At 36.7% G+C, this 17,444-nt stretch overlaps 1 non-coding gene across 1 annotated transcript; it reads left to right on the forward strand.

Moving 5' to 3' along the window:
• The first annotated feature begins 3,639 nt into the window (after positions 1–3,639).
• Positions 3,640–3,746, forward strand: LOC114680437 (U6 spliceosomal RNA). The gene has a single exon (XR_003732664.1). It is a non-coding gene; the product is annotated as a U6 spliceosomal RNA (small nuclear RNA).
• The last annotated feature ends 13,698 nt before the right edge of the window (positions 3,747–17,444 follow it).

Raw genomic sequence — 17,444 nt, forward strand, 5'->3', positions numbered from 1 at the left:
AATTTTAATTCCTCAAATGTTAGTTGCCACAAAACCTATTGTCAAATAAGGATTAGGCAAAGGTCAAGACATTTCTTGAATACCGGACATATAATCCAGTTTTATATTTCTCAAACGTAGATGACCATAGGATCTTCCTGTTCAGGTGCAGTCTAACTTCTGACAAAGTAAATATTCTTTGGAATATAGTTTAGGAAGTACTGCTCTAGAGGTAATAATTTAGATCATTAATTTAATAAAAATACTTAAAGCATTTACTATGATATCATAGGGTTTGGGGATAAAGAGATAAAAGACACAGCAGCTTCCCTCAAGAATCTCTTGGTTTAGATAGGAATCAATAAAATTATTACAAGATACCATGTGAAATGTTGTGCCAGAAGCAAAGATTCTTGAAACCAGTGAATGTTTCAAATCATTTTTGGAGCTGGCCAGAGTTAACGTGGTGAGTCAGAGGCCAGATGTTTTCAAGTGGAGGAGCAGTGCATGGGAAAGCACAGAGGAGTGAGAAGGAAGGGACTGCTTTTTATTTGCTTTCTATTTTGTGTTTAAGTTCATAGGACATTATATAAGGTATTCAGCTCAGCTGACGAATATGTAATTTTATGAATTATAAATTGTTTTTGCCATTTTACAGGATGGCCTCACACCACTTTTATGTGCCATAACTAAAAGAAGACAGCAAATGGTATAATTTTTACTAACAAAAAATGCAAATGTAAATGCAGTAGATAAGTTTAAAAGGTTTAGTCATTTTTTAAAGTGAGTATTGTTCTGAGTCATAACACTCAAGTTGGAAATATTCAATTTATCAGAAGATTAGTTTTATAATTATTGGATTATAGTGGAAAATATCAACACAAATCACCAGTTAGGTAGAAAAGCATTTACTTGGACTGGGCAACATAAAGAACATATGTATATGACAGGATTTATATTCTCTTATTATATTGGCTGATGTTATTTGCAATCTGATGTTTTAGGTCACATTATCTTCTTCAGTAAAGGGTTTAGTTTTAGGACATATGAACTATAACTTTTAGTTTGCTTATTGATTCAATATTGAATTATTAAGTATTTTATAGTATTTATCTACCTTCTGCTTTTGTATACTCTTTGTATAAAATGTAATATGAATCATAAATAGGAATTGAAAATTATTTTGTGTTTTGGATGACTGTTTGCTTTAAGATGATTTATTTGAAAAATATTAATGTTAGGTTATCCCTAAGTGATTATTAATTGTTACCACCACTGTGAATTCATCATTTTATTTCTTTTTAATTTACAGTGTATTTTAATTTTTTATTTGTGATCGGTATGTGTAGAGGGAAGAAAGATATGTTTAATTAAATTAACTTTTTATTTAATGAAGATAAGCTGTAGGTGAGTGATGGAAAAGAGATAGGCCTTAGATTCACACAAGACTGGTTTTAATTTCTAGCTTCTTCACTTGTTAGGGGTGACCTTGCAAACATTACTTAGTACCGAATATGTTTTCCTGTATTAAAATGAGAATAATAACATATCCTTCAGGGGTGATTGTGTGGAAATTAGATTATGTGCATACAGCATTTAATTCAGTGCCTCACACATGCTTATCAGTATCATTAACTGAACGACTATTACTAATATAATTATTCATCGTATTATTGTTTTCAGCCTGCAGATTGCTCTTACTTATCTGACTTCTAACTGATTTTGAATTACAATATATCAGACTAGGGAAGAAGTGGATAATTCTTCCCTTAAATCTTTGCCTCCTTTAGATGAGTGACCTGAGCATAGTCTTTTGCCCATCAAAGGACTTTATGTTCACTACTTCTACTACGCCATACCCCAGTGGGACATGAATTTTTTTTGTCCCTTCCTTTAAGCCTTTGGGGTTATTTACAAAGATTGACACTTGAGCACCCAGGATGCTTATGTTTGTTAGTTCATGTAAGTGGTTAATTCTATACTGACAAGCACATATTAAGTTTGTAAAGTTTCTAAGAATGAAGTTCTCTCTCTGTTAGTTTAGCACAGCCCTCATGCTTGCAGTATGTCATCGGAGATAGCATTCTTCAGCAAAATATTGACATATTTACTCAAGATATGTGTGGAATGACTGCAGAAGATTATGCTGTTGCTAATATTTTTAATCTAAGTGTTTACATGTAAAGGCTAGGTGAGATTTCATAGCTTGGTTCAATTAGTTTTTGAAGGGCAGTGAGTTAATTCATTTCATCAGCCAGAAATCAGGCAAAAAGCTAGACTAGTTAGAAGGAGCAGTGGGTCCAGGGTTCTTTATTTTAGGGCTTTTAACACAGTTATCCCTACAGATATCAAAGTTGTCTATTTGATTCCAAGTATAACCCCAATGCATGGGATAAACACAGTGTCACATTTTTTATTTTTCTAGTCAGTAATTTGGGTCTTAAAATGTCCACTTTAGCAAAAAATTTAGTACTGCCTCTGGGTGCTATCCTCTATACCTTCCTCCTTGATTTTTTTAAAAGAACTTAAGGGGTTCCCTAAGTCCCAGGAAGACAGTCTTCTTTTACAGTCAGGATGAGGGATGGGAAAAGGTCCTTCTAATCATTGTGTTGTTTCCACTGATTCTGTTGCTGCATTGTTGCCATGCAAACTGCTTCTTCAGTCTGGTAACAATGACCTTTGCTACCAGGATGACCTTACTCATCTAGATCCCTCAGTCTTCCTGGTGTTTCACATATAGACTTCAAAGTTACTACTTTTTGTTTTAGTTCACATAGATATGCTCAGCCTTTATTTCCAAAGTGCCAGTACCCTGCTCTGGCAGTTGGGCTTTCTAGCTTTAGTCACACTCATAGTGACCCTTCTTCTCACACTCAAAACCTGATATGAAACCCATGTCTTAGCTTGGACTTGTCCTAGACCTTCAAGGTAAATTATCCTCTGAATCCCTTGGAATAGTTTGAAACTGTGAGGTCCAAATAATGTCACAGGAAGAAATCAGAGATTCCTTTCTTCTTTGCTACCAGATGTATACCCTTGGCCCCTTTAGATTCTGTGTGGCACCATTTTGTAGGTAGTGGAGAGTACCATATTGTTCTGGAAGGACCGATGTTCTGCTTCCCCAGGGTAGTGGTTTTTCCCTCAAGTGATCTGTTTTCCATAAAAGTAAAAATCTCCCAAACTACTTGCATCTCTATCTTGAGTTTTTAAAAATATTTTAAAATTCTACCTCACAAGGAAGCCATTCAAAAGAATTCACAAAATCTCAAGTAAGTTAGATTTAACAGAGCTAAGCCTCATCCATGACTCATCGGTATCCATGTATAAAAATAGAAGTTTGTGGCCGGGCACATTGGCTCATGCCTATAATCTCAGCAATTTGGGAGGCCGAGGTGGGTGGATCACTAGGTCAGGTGTTCGAGACCAGCTTGGCCAATATAGCGAAACCCTGTCTCTACTAAAAATACAAAAATTAGCTGAGCATGGTGGTGGGCACCTGTAATCCCAGCTACTTGGGAGGCTGAGGCAGGAGAATCACTTGGACCCGGGAGGCGCAGGTTGCAGTGAGCATAGATCGTACCATTGCACTCCAGCCTGGGTGATAAGAGCAAGACTCCATGTTAAAAAAAAAAAAAAAAAAAAAAAAAAAGGTAGATGTTTGTGCTTGTTTTGGCAGCACATACACTAAAATTGAAACAATATAGAGAAGATCAGCATGATCCCTGTACATGGATGACACACAAATTTGTGAGGTGTTCTATATTTCTTGCAGTCTCCAAAAGGACATTTGACTACTGTCTTAGTAGCTCCAATGAAATGTTATGAGTCAATGCAAAATGGTGACACCCACAAAAATATTTATGTAAGGTGATCTATGGAATGAGATTGTGCTGGGAAACACATGGGATGTTCTGTGCAATATATTGCTAGTAGGCATCCAGGAAAAGAGAAAATATCAGCTTGCTTCCCCTTCATGGAACTTTAAAAAAATAAAGGTAAAGTTTTGTCTTCCACAGCAGTTGGAGATGAACATGGGGAGTAAGGATTATTGCAACAAAGATTTGTTGGTTCAGAGTTTGGGTAGGTTGGTAAAGAGTATTAGGAGTCCAAGCCAGGTCTTGACATCCAATAGTTTTCTGCTCTGGGTGTGATTGATGAACTCAGCAATAGGAGATAATCATGTTGTCTACTTTGATGAATTAATATATTTATAAATATTTTTATTACAAATTATGAAATAGATGCCCTGAATTACAAGTCACAAGGAATAGAACATTTAATAACCAAGAGTAGGACTTAATAACAGTTTCTGAAAACTGCAACATTTGAATACTAGAACCTATGAAGAAATACACATTTTTAAAAAAAATTTATTTTTAACTTTGTTGAGATAGGATCTCCCTATGTTGCCCAGGCTGGTCTTGAACTCCTGGGCTCAAGCAATCCTCTTGTCTCAGCCTCCCAAAGTGCTGGCATCACAGGCATGAGCCACTGCATCTGACAAACACGTTGGGTTTTATTTGGGATTTTAAAATAGTTTCAGCAGTAAGTTTCAAGAATAAATTATTCCATTGCTTCACTACTTCTCTGAGCATTTTTTCAAATGCTATCTTGTTAAGTCTTTATAATACCCTAGTTAAATAAGGCACTACAAGTCTCACTCTTAGAAGAAGACATTGAGCCTAAGAGAAGCAACTTGATCAAGAACCAATTGGTTGCAGAGCTAAGATTTATTCTGAGTTGAGAACATTTTCCGTAATGTCAACCTAAATCTAGTTCATTTACTGAGCTATATTGCCCTCAATTCATGAATATTTCACCTTACTTTCTTCTTTAACTAAAAGTTTAAGAAGTTCATAGAGCTCACAAATTCAAAGATTATGAAATGAGTAAAGTTCTGAGATTAGCTCTAATATTGTCTGGAATACTCTAATAATTTAACATATTTGGTAAATTTTTTCATATCAGTGTTAAAATAGTACTTTTATTGATTGCATATTTCATATATAGCATTCACCAACAACTTTTGGAATATAAAATATGTCTAAAAATCCTCAAAATTTCAACCCAGGTAAGACTTCTGACAGTAAACTACTCTTTGTGACACTACCATAAGATTATGGAAGATTTAATCACAAAAGAGCAATTAAAAATGTATAAATAACTTGTGTGTGTGTATATATTTAAATATAGATATATATAAATTTCTTTGATTTAATTTTTTTAGTTTACAATTCACAATTAGTTAACAATGTTGTTGTAGATAGTTTGTAATCTCAAGCAGTATTGTCTGAAAAAAAAATTTAATTATGGTCCCTAAAATTCCATATAGTATTTTTGTATAAATAATAAAAAATTTAAGTTCTTATGTTGTATGTTTCCTCTATAGTCATAAAAAAATAGGCTTGTTGTACAATATATCTTCTATTTAACTTTTATAATAAATGGTTTGCATTTAGCAAATGAGAATTACCAGTGTTTAGCAAATGAGAATTACAAATGTTCAAGTTACCCCTTGAACAACAAGGGAATTAGGGTGCTGATCCCCCGTGTAGCTGAAAATCTGCATTTGACTTTTGACTCTCCCAAAATGTAACTCGTAATAGCCTCGTGTTGACCTAAAGCTTTACTGAAAACATAAACAGTTACATATTGTATACTGTATTTTTGCAATAAAGTCATATGTATTGTACACTGTATTCTTGCAATAAAGCAATCTGAAGAAAAAAAACTTAGGAAGAAAATTATAAGATGGAAAAAATATATTTACTATTCACTAAGTGGAAGTGAATTATCATATATAAAGGTCTTCATTCTCACTGTGTGCACATTGAGGAGGCTGAGAAGGATGAGGAAGAGGAGAAATTTGTCTTGCTTTTTTAGTGTGGCTGTGGGAGGGAAGAAAATCTATGTATTATAAGGGGGTCCTGCAATGCAAACCCTTGTTCAAGGATCAACTGTATGACATCATGATTTGTGTCACTAAAAAAGTAACTTTCTTTAGAGCTTGGAACTTAATGATAATTTTCTGGTACCATAATCATATGTCAGTAGGAATTGTAAAACTTAGCCAGGGTGCATAAGTACCAATAGGAAATTACTTTTTAAAGATACCTGCTTAGTGCAGAAGTCAGAAGAACAATATTTTGTTGAGAAGCACAGCTTGTGTTACATAATCTTGTACCAACAAGGTCTCACTATTATTGGCTGCATTACCCCCAAGTTGAAACCAAGTGAGATAATATTTACTTCATTAAAACAAGATGTGTTGCTTTATCCAATGGATAATTGTCATAATAGTAATTTTGTTACAACAAGATATGCTCTGTTACTACTAGCCAAAATATTAATATTAAAATAGCCCAACTCTAGGCTTAACAAATTACAATAAAAGTACAAAATATTTTACAATAAGAAAAATGGTATTATACTGCCTGGGTATAATACAATGTACAATATACAATGTACATTATACAATATGAACTGTATGACCATAACTCTATCATATAGTTATCAAAGAAAGTTCTGTAAGTAAGGTTTTGCATGTTGCAGGGATAAAGAATACATATAGTCTGAACCTTTAATGTGCTCATAATGCAATAGAGCTTTCCCTATTTAATTTCTGTGTTTTTCAATAGAATTGTTAAAGGAAATGCCTTTATTCATTTATCCACTTCTCCACGTACACATAACTGCAAAGCATTTTTAAGGTACTAAGCATTTCTATCTTGTTACTATGATTGTCATTTTTTATTATTTACTACCATATTCAGTGCTTACTCTGTGTCAGCTGCCTGCTGGGAGTTTACAGTTGTTATTTATTGTGTATTTGTCATATTTTATGTGGGCCAGACACTTTATGTCCAAGGCAAATAATTAAAGATTTAAAAAGATTGGTAGAATTTAAGGAAAGCGTGCAGAGTAAATAGTAGTTTTCCAGGTAAGGAGGCGAAAGAACGAAATTTGGCAAAAAGAATATCTAACCAGATTGTGTGTTAGGCAGAAGGAACATCTGACAAGATTGCATGTTTGGCAGAAGGAATAGCAAATACAAAAGGGCAGACCCTTGAGTGAATTTTGTAGGGTTTATGTTAAATTCAATGTTGCTAGTGGAAATAGTGTGGTATGGGAGTTGTTGGAAACGAAGTGAATATCTTGATACGGCAAGCTTAGGAAGGACTTTTGATTAGTATATAAAGAAGTAGATCTTATTCAGTAGGCCATGGAGGAGTTCCCAGAATATATTTGGCTGTAAATACTAGATGACCTAACTAACAACGGCTAAAACCATAGGCACCAAAGTTGTTCTGTTGGTTCAGGGATATCATAGTGTTACATGTATGTTTCCTTTTTCAGCTGTGCTCTTGGCAGTATTTTGTTAATGTCTCTTTTCATGGTTAGCTAAGTAGCCAATGAGTAGCCAGTCATTATGTTCTCTCAAGACAGTATCTGAAGGCTGGAAGGGTTTCTTTGTTTCATGATTTTTTGTTTGTTTTATTTTCAAAACAGGGAGCCAACTCAGAAGTTTGCATAGGATCATAAGATCAATGTAATTCCTATGATTAGCTTAGAATAATCATTTCTTTTTTTTTTTTTTTTGGAACTGAGGTGGGATAATGGAATGATAAATATTCAAATAAATTTGTGTTTCTCCAGTGAGAAAGAAGAAAGAATAGTCATGGATAGGGAGCCAGTGAGGTTTTCTGCAGGGATTCATGCAAAGATTTTGGGTAGGGGGGGCCCAAGAGGAGGTGTGAGTATTAGGGCATTCTGGTTACGGTATAAAGTAGGGATTGGCAAGCTTTTCCTGTAAAGGGCCAGATAGCAAACATTTCTAGGTCTTGTAGTCTCTGTTGTATGTTTTCAACCCTGTTGTTGCGGTGTGAAAGGAGTCAGAAATAATATGGAAGCAAATAGGCACATTTGTGCTCCAGTAAAGCTTCCTTTCCTGAAGCATTTGATAGACATAACAACCTTTAAAGTTGTATAACATTTCTTTCCTAAGGTTCCTTTCACAAAGCTTTCTCATAACTCACACAGACCATCTACAAGATGCTTGAACTTTCTTAAATTTCTTATGATCCTGAATAGGGCATCCCCCCATTCATCCTTAGTATTCTGGAGCAAATCGTTCTTACTGTGTGTCCCTAATCTTGGTCCCATCTCATTACAATTACCCCCTTGAGAACACAAAACATACTGAAGTGAACAGAGGATCCCCTGTTTATCCTTGGGGTTCCAGAATGAACCAGTTTTACTGTGTACTGCTAACCTTGCCTTCATCTTCTAGCCTGGGACCAATGCCCTCAATCTTGGCCTGGCCTCCATCCATGTCTCCATGATCTTAGAGTGACTCTCGCTCAGAGCATTCTAGCAGGAAAATGATGATCTCTTTACTCAAATTCCCGTTTGTCATCTTCTTTAACTAGATGAGAAGCCTGTTTTTCAGCTAAGTGCTGCAAGGGGGTTTGACTTTACTCCATTTGAATTTGACCTTGAAGACCTTGATGCATATTGAGAAGGGCATAGAAGTGATTAGAGAAATAGAAGCTACAGGAGGAAGTGGGAGGAAGCGAGTGAGGAATACTCATGGAAAGCCTCCCTGTGCTCCCCAAAACAGCCACCCTTGAATTTGAGAGGGCCATATTTATTTGCCCTCTTGACATAAGGTAGTAACCTCCAGAGGATTTGGGCGTTAGGGTAAAAACTCCCAAAGGTTAGAGGAAGAATTTCCCCCCTCCCATAGGGGTACTATTTCCAAAAAAAAGCAAGTAGGTAGGGTTCTTAAAAGGCCACAGAATGAAGCTCTATGCAGGTGAACAAATGGCTTCAAAAGCCACTGAAGAACTGGGCCCTGAGCATAACAGTAAGGAAAAGCATGTGGTAAGTCATAAGAAGCTGACAGAGCCCCAGAGTTCCAGTTAACATCTTTCCCAGCAATGTGCCAGCAGATAGGGAAAGGCTTGAACATCATCTGAGCTGGTGAAAACAAATATAAATGTCAGGGAATATTTACAGGGGAATATCTCATGAGCAGAGCTCATGTCTCTGCTTTCGAGCCAACACAGCAAGAGTTGCGGGCATGCGAGTGACTAGGAGCATGTGTATTTCAGGCAGAGAAGTCACATGGTATGCGAAGTGAAACCAGAGAAAAGGCAGACTAACTTCCATGGGAAAAGGTATGGTGGGTGATATTTCAGAATACACACAGAGAAACGGGAGAATAGGTGGTGTGGACTTTTTGGAAAGAGCTGATTTTAGGTGTAAAAGCTGAGAGGAAGCCCCAGGCACTGCACAGTCTTAGACTTCAGTCTCACAGCTCTCGTGAGCATCCTGTCCAGGAAGGCCATTAGTGCCTTGGTTCTATGTGGTACAGACTCCAGGTTCCTTCCCACTCCTGTAAGCCACTTATCAGGGTGAGCTGAGATCAGCCGGGAGGAGCACAGCAGAGCCACTTGTGGCCAGTGGAATTGTTCTAGGGGTGGTTTAGAAAGCAGGAGATTGAAAGGGGAGACAAAACCCACGTATATGAGCTGAATTCCTTTGTCCAAAGAGGAAGAAGATGAGGTGTAGAAGTGTCTCACCATGGGGGACTGTATTTGAGTCACAACAACACAGCATGTTAGTAGCGGTGAATATGTAAAGTTCTGCAGCAACTTCTATTCTTGCCTCCTCAGAAGAAAGAGTTCAACTGCAGGGCATAAGGCAGAATGAGAGACTGAGGCAAAGTTAAGAGCAGCAGTAAAATTTCTTAAAATTTTCAGAGCGAGAATGAAAGGAAGTAAAATACTCTTGGAAGAGGGCAACACAGGCAAATTGAGAGATCAACTGCATGGTTTGACCTTTGACTTGGGGTCTTCTACATTGCCAGGCTCCTAGGGTTGTGTTATTTTTCCCCTGATTTTTCCACTGGAACAATGTGTCCCTACGCATAGTGGATTGTCAGCATTTGGGAGGGGCCACATGCGCAGCATGTTTACTGGAGTTGTATGCCTGCCCACCTGAAACATTCTCATACAGGTGGAACGCTCCCAGAGAAAAGTCAGAGAGGAGTTAAACTCTGGCAGTTCTCCTTTTAGGGCACATGTGTGAACCCACTCAACTAACTCCTAAAATCTTAAGGGGAAGCTGCTGGTCAACAACTGCCAGTGTTTCTGTGTATTGGGAGACTGCCTTTCCTTGGCACCGAGTATGACCAATTATGATTTTAGAGGCAGCTTAAAAACTGCCTGACCATCATCTCATGGTCGCCTGACATTCCTGGTGGTGGGACACCCTTTCTTGCCCTGCTCATGTCTGACTAGCTACCTACAGTAACAAGAACATCTGACAAGACTGAATGTTTGGCGGAAGAACATCTGACATATTTGAATTTTTGGCAGAAGAAACATCTAAGATGTAGTATTTGGCAGAAGAGACATCTAAGAGCATTGCGTGGTCAGCAGGAACCCTGAGGGAGATGGCATGGTAGGCAGAGGGAGTATCTAAAAAGATTGCACAGTCTGCATAAGGATGACCTAGGAAGAGTGCATGGCCTGCAAAAGAAAAGATTCTAATCTGAAAAGATTAAATATTTGGCACGGGAAACATCTGATAAGGTTCAATGTTTGGTAGTAAAAATGTTAGTGGTGGCAGATTTGCATGTGTCGGCAGCAACCTGAATTGCCTCCCCAGAAGAAAGAATTCAACGGAGGGATATAAGGCAGAGTGAGAGGCAAAGGCAAGTTTTAGAGCAGGAGTGAAAGTTTCTTAAAAAGCATTAGAGCAGAAACAAAAGAAAATAAAGTACATGTGGAAGAAAGCAAAGTGGGTGGCTTGAGAGATCCATGGACCTGAGAAGATCCAAGCCTTCTCAGGTTGTGTTATTTTTCCCCTGATTCTTCCCTTAGGGTGTGCTGTCCATACATGCAGTGGCCTGCCAGCACCTGGGGGACTGCATTTGCAGTGTGTTTTTTGGAGTTGTATGCCTGCTCACTTAAGGTATTGCTTTTTCAAAATGTAAGGTGTTCTCAGAGACAGGTCACAAATCAATTAAAATCACCATGTTGCCTCTTACTGCACACATCTAAGCCCACCAGCTCAAATCCTGAGGTATTATTATGAAGCTGCTGATCACCAATTTTAGATGTTTCTATTTATTGGAAAACTGCCTTTCCCTGAGCTAGCTGCAACTAATTATTATTTTAGAAAGGTAGTTTAATAACCACCTCATGGTTTTCTTATATTCCTGGTGAAGGTGGGAGCGGGGCTTTTCTGTCCTGCTCATATCTGACTAGGTACCTAATGTCATGGGAACATCGGACAAGATTGAATGTTTGGCAGAAGAAACATCTGATAAGTTTGCACGTTAAGCAGAATAAACATCTGAGATGATTTCGTGTTTGACAGAAGGAAGAGCAAGTGCAAAATGTTGTATGCTTGATTAATCTTTGTAGTGTTTATGAGCAGTTACACTTTGCTAGTGGAAATAATGTGGCATGGGAGTGGTGTGGACTGAATACCTACATAAGGCAAGCTTCAGAAAGCCTTTTAATAGTATATAAATGAGTAGATCTTATTCTGTGGGCCAGGGAAAAATTCTCTGAATACTTCTGGCTGTGAATATTAGCTGACCTAACTATAATAACAATGACTAAAACCATGGGAACCAAAGTTGTTTTGGTGGTTCAAGGATATCATAGCTTAGCTGTGCTACTGGCAGTGTTTTGTCCATGGTTGGCTAATTAGCAATGACTTCAATCATCATGTTCTCTGAAGACAGTATGTGAAGGCTGGAAGGGTTGCCTTTCTTCACGTTTCTTTTAAATAGGGAGTAAACTCAGATGCTTGCAGTGATCTTCCTGTAACATTTTAGGGTACAACATGCTCATTCCTAAACGAGTCAATATGAAAGCAAATGTAGTTACTTTGATTAGCTAAGAATAATCTAATAAAACATTAAGCAGGGGAGTCGCAAGATTAGATTTGAGTATTAGGGCATTCTTGTCACTGTTTAAAGTAGGGATTGGCAAGCTTTTCCCATATAGGCTCAATAGGAAACGTTTTAGGCCATTTGGTCTCTATCGTATCTATTCAATTCTGTCACTGCAGTGTGAAAAATGTCATAAAATGTGGTAAGCAAATAGGCATAATTGTACTCCAATAAAACTTAACATACAAGGCTATATTGAAGGCTGCATTTGACCTTTGGCCTGTAGTTTTCTGACACTTCATAGAGAGCATAGTTGGAGGGTAGCCATGTAAAGAGATTGAGAAACAACGGAAGCTTTTGCAGTAGTTCATGCTATAGTTTGTTTGTTTTGTGTCACCAATTTGTGCATTACTATCAATCTATTAAAATTTTTGACCCATCCGGGGTTAAATAAGTAAGTTAGAAGCTCAGATTATACATTTAAACATGTGAAACTTTTTCTTGGCATTATTCTATTTTCATTTGTTTTTTGCTGAAGTTTTTAAACTTAAGATATAAGAATAATAATTGGTATAATGAGATAGATTAACTTATTTCCATATATGTTGAGGTCAAAGAAACATTCATGTAGGATATTTTCAGTTGGTAATTGGATAATAGGCATTTCTACCTGGAGCTAGAACTCTATGGTTGAAGTTGCAGACTTAGAATAATTTTATTATAATTATTAGACAAAGCCATAGATCTTAATGAGCTTGTCCATAATGCAGAATATGTAGAAGAAATAGAAGAAAGCCCTTGACAAAACCCAGGGAATATTAACAATATGCAGAGGAAAAAGAGTTGGTAAAAGAGACTGAACAGTGGCAAGAGAAAAGCAGGAGCAAAGTCAGAGGGAGTGATGTTGCAAAAAAATTTTTACAAAGATGAATATTTCAAGCAGGAAGTATCGATACTAACAGCAAAAAGTAAATTGGATTTAGCTTTTAAAAGCTCTCTGGTGGTACCCTTTTAAAAAAAATTTAGAGTTCTTGGGTGTACTATTAATGTGATTGATGCTTCTGGTGTTTAACAATCTACCAAGATGCCAAAAGTAACCAACTTTTTTGCAGCTACATACACAGGGTCAGGGAATGTTATCTAGACTAATGAGTACATGTGTCAACATTTTCCAGGATTGTCAAAACCTAATGGTCAGGTGTGAAGAAAGATCTTGTCTTTCTTAGCTGCTTCTTGTGGAAATACTTCATTTGTATTTCCTGAAAGAAAAAAATGCTTTCAGTCACTCTGAAACAAAAACCTGGTAGCAAGAACTAGAAGCTACTGTCAGATGCACATATACTCCCCCTCAATACAACTGTGTTTTGAGAGTTTCACATTTGAATCAGAAGTAGTTTATAAACCAGCGGCTTGGAGAAGTGGACATTTTAATAATAATATATTGCAGACAAGTAATATAATGTCGTATGGAGAGATACAGAGGGAAATATGGAGATATGCTTTAAATACTAGTTTTCAGTATTCTGGGAATTTTAGGGATATCTGTAGAAAAGCTGTTACACATCTTTTTGTTAGTGCAATTCCTCTTTATTTTGCTATCTTCTGTTATCTCTGCTTTTACTGCTTCCTTTTGAATTTCATCCTTAAAGAAAGTACTCTTAGAACACATTTTTAAAGATATGTATGTTTGACAAATTTGTATTATTTCCTTTTAAAATAATTGACTCCCTATCCTAAAGTATATCTTGTATTCTCTTTGTTCCTGAAACTGAATCTCTTTATATGCATACCGTAGTGACAGTGTCACTGATAATGCTCTGCCAAGATTTTGAGTGTCTTCTGAATGGTCAGGCTCAAATTGTTGTATCTGAAATAGTTTTAGTATGAAGTTTTTTTCTGGTATTATATTTCTTCAGAAATTGGTAATCTGTGATTTAACTAGGTTATGAGGTAAAATGCAATTACCATATTTATAAATAAGTTGAAAGTTTGATTCATTTTTGATGGTTAAACCCACAATTTAGTGGGAACAGCAGATAAATCATCTTACATTGAGGAAGGAATTCTTTTGACTGACTTTTCTGAGAACTGCCTTAAACAGGTTCACTGTGTTTGTAGTGTTATAAAAAAATTAAAAGCAAAACAATTTCTATTATTAAACACTATTATACTTTATTCAGTGGATATATGTTTTACTACAATTATCTCACTTATCTAAATTAAGCACAATTATTACTGTACATATGTACATATGTATGTATGTATTTACTATTTAAGAGACAGGATCTTGCTATGTTGCCCAGGGTGGAGTGTTGTGGCAATTCACAGGTGTGATCATAGGGCACTATAGACTTCAACTCCTAAAGTCAAGCCATTTCCCAAAGTAAGCCAGCCAAGTAGTTGATACTATAGCCCTGTGCTGTGCCCTCATGCCTGCTCTTATGCACAATTATTATGAAAAGGAAATTAATCCTACTGAGTTGTAAAATATTGACTTAATCTTCATCTTTTTAATAGAAATATTTATACTGTAGAACATATTGTGCATCATGAAAATTTGTTTCTGGTTGAAATAGGATTTGTGCATGTTCCCCTTTTTTATACATCATTGTTTCATTCATCCCTTTTATTCTGTTATCGCAATAAATATAGAAAGACAGAAATCTGAGAGGCAAATATAAAGAAAAATGGATTTTAAAAGCATTATGTGAAATAATCTTCTGATTGCAGTCACATTTAACACATCAAATTAAATAAAGAAATCTCACATAATGCAATTTTGTCAGGGGTTCCTAAGATCACCTCCACGTTTGGTGTTCCACTAGAGGGACTCACATCTAAGATGAATGTATGTTTGGCAAAAGAAACCTGACAGGATTGAATGTTTGTCAGAAAGAACACTTGACAAGAGTAATTTTTTGACAAAAGAAACATCTGACAATATTGAATGGTTGAGAGAAAAAAACATCTGAGAAGTGTCATTGTTTGGCAGAAGGAGTATATATATATCTTAGAAGATTGCATGGTTAACAGAAGGAAGACCTAGGAAAATAGCATGGCCTACAAAAGAAACATCTGAATAGAATGATGACTTAGGAGAAAAAGCATGTGATAGGATTAAATATTTTGCAGAGAAAACACTAGAAAAGACTGAATGCTTGGAAGTAGAAATTTCAGTGTCTGTGGATGGAAAAGGTCTGCCCTAACCTAAAATCTTGCCTTATTAGAAGAAAGAATTCAACTGTGGAGCATAGAGCAGAGTGAGAGACACTGACAAGTTTTAGAGCAGGAGTGAAAGTTTATTAAAAAGTATTAAAGAGGGAATGAAAGGAAGCAAAGTACACTTGGAAGAGGCCCAAGCATGCAACCTGAGAGATCCAAGTGCACAGTTTGACCCTTGACATGGGTTTTTATAGGTTGGTAGACTTTGGGGGATGCATTACTTCTCTGATTCTTCCCTTAGAGGAGGCTCTCACATGTGCAGTGGCCTGTCAGCTCTTGGAAGGAGCCACGTGTGCAGAGTCTTTATTAGAGATATACGCACGCTAACTTGAGGCATTCCACTTTTACCTGGTGGATTTTTTCTGAGAATGGTCATATACCAGTTAAACTCTGCCATTTTGCCTCTTACTGTGCATGCATGAGCCCATTAGCCCAGCTCTTGAAATCTTATCAGGAAGTCACTGATCACTAGCTTCAGATGTTTCCCTTTACTGGGAGTCTGCCTTTTACTGGTGGTGACCAATGATTATTTTAGAGAGACCTGACCATCACTTCATGGTTGCCTGACATTCCTAGTGAGAAGAGGCCCTCTCTGCCCTGCTAATGTCTGACTAGCTACCTACTGTAATAGAAACATTGGCCAAGATTGAATGTTTGGTAGAAGAAACATCTGACAAGATTAAATATTTGACCAAAGAAACACTGGACAAGATTCAATATTGGTTAGAAGAAACATTGGACAAGATTGAATGTTTGGCAAGAAAAACAGCTGACAAGATTGGATGTTTGGTCTAAAAGACATCTGACAAGATTGAATGCTGGGGCAAAGAAACATCTGATAAAATTTAACATGTGGCAGGAGAAACAACTGACAATTGAATGGTTGGCAGAGGGAACATTTAAGAAGACTGCACATTTGACAGAAGAAACATCTGAGAAGATTGCATGGTCGACAACAGAAACATTTAAACAGATTTCATAGTGGGCAGAAAGAGTATCCAAGAAGACTGCATGGTTGGCAGAGAGAAAACCTGAAAATGTGCAGGGCCTGCAAAAGAAACGTGTAAAATAATTCAATATTTGGCAGAAGAAAACATCTGACAAGATCGAATATTTGGCCGAGAAAAAGGCTGACAAGATCTAATGTTTGGCAATAGGAATTTTAGCAGCTGTGGATCAGTAGAAGCCTGCAGAAGCCTCAATTTCTTGCCCCTTTAGAAGAAATAATTCAACTGAGGGGCATTAGGCAGAGTGAGAGACCCAGGCAAGTTTTAGAGCAGGAGTAAAATTTATTAAAAAGTAATAGAGCAAGAAAGAAAGGAAGTAAAGTACACTTAAAGAGGGCCAATCATGTGACTTTAGATATCAGGTTCATGATTTGACCTTTTACTTGGGGCCGTATAGGTTGGCAGGCTTCTGAAATTGCATTACATTTCTGATTCTTTTCTTGGACCAGTCTGTCTGCATGCATAGTAGCCTATCAGCACATGTACAGTGTGTTTACTGGAGTTGTATGCACATTCATTTAAGCTTTCTTTATTCTGTTTTTTCATTTTTTATTGACTTTTTTTTTTTTTTTTTTTTTTTTTTTTTTTTTTTTACCAGTTGAATATTCCCAGAGAAAGGTCATAAATGTTTTAAACTCCACCATTTTGCCCCTTAGCGTACATTAGCCTATTCACTCAACTCTTGAGATCTTATTGGGAAACTGCTGATCAACAACTGTAGGTGTTTCTATCTATTGAAAGACTGCTTTTCCTGGGTGTGACCAATTATTATCTCATACAGGCAGTTTAACAACCACCTGACCATCAACTCATGGACAACTGGCATTTTTGGTGGGGATGAAAAAGATTTTCTGTCCTGATCACATCTGACTAGCTAACTACTATAAAAGAAATAGCAAACAAGATTGAATGTCTGACAGAAGAAACATCTGTAACGGTTGAATGTTTGGAGAAGAAACATCTGACAACCTCGCATGTTTGGAAGTAGAAACAACTGATTAGACTGCATGTTAAAAAGGAAAAGCATCTGAAAAGTTTGAACATTTGGCAGAAAATACATCTGAAATTTGAAATGTTTGGCAAAAAGCCACATCTGACAAAGGTTGCATGTTTGGCAGAAGAAACATCTGACAAATTAGAACGTTAGACAAAAGAAACACTTGGCACAATTGAATGTGTGGCAGAAGAAACATTTTAGAAAATTTCAGGTTTAGCAGAAGGAACATTTAAGAAGACTGCAGGTCTGGCAGAAAAGAAACATATTAAAAGATAGTATGGTTGACAGCTTGCAAAATAGACATCTTAAACAATAGAATATTTGACAT

The sequence above is a fragment of the Macaca mulatta genome, chromosome 8 (assembly GCF_049350105.2).
Source record: "Macaca mulatta isolate MMU2019108-1 chromosome 8, T2T-MMU8v2.0, whole genome shotgun sequence".
NCBI classification, from domain to species: Eukaryota; Metazoa; Chordata; class Mammalia; order Primates; family Cercopithecidae; genus Macaca; species Macaca mulatta.